The sequence below is a fragment of the Plasmopara halstedii genome (assembly GCF_900000015.1).
Source record: "Plasmopara halstedii genome assembly, contig: Scaffold_262, whole genome shotgun sequence".
Taxonomy (NCBI): domain Eukaryota; phylum Oomycota; class Peronosporomycetes; order Peronosporales; family Peronosporaceae; genus Plasmopara; species Plasmopara halstedii.
This window is the reverse complement of record NW_020187183.1, coordinates 525,794-526,186: the sequence shown is the minus strand read 5'-3', so window position 1 is coordinate 526,186 and position 393 is coordinate 525,794.

The window sequence follows — 393 nt, the reverse complement described above, 5'->3', positions numbered from 1 at the left end:
GTAGATTGTGTAGCTGCTAACTAATTCACTTTGGCATTTGCCTTCCTCTAATCAACAAACATTGACGGCGACAATATCGGCGTGTTCAGATGTAGCTCAGTTAAAGAAGGTAGAAGATGACACTTTGATAATACGATTTCTCAAGTACGATCTTGAATATTCATGAGATAGAGTCGCACAAAACAAAGTCTAGTCATGGAAGTATCTCAAGTGCAGCGCATTGTATGGTACTAATGTGTTGGTAAACAGTAGAAAAATCTTACTTACGGTCTCATGTTCGCTGACGTTGCCGTATATGCCAAAATTTTCTGCCTGTACACCATAAGAAGAACAAGCGGACACATACTCTGGCTAGGGACTCCGCCGTGAGCCACAAAACTCTTGATTAAGCTG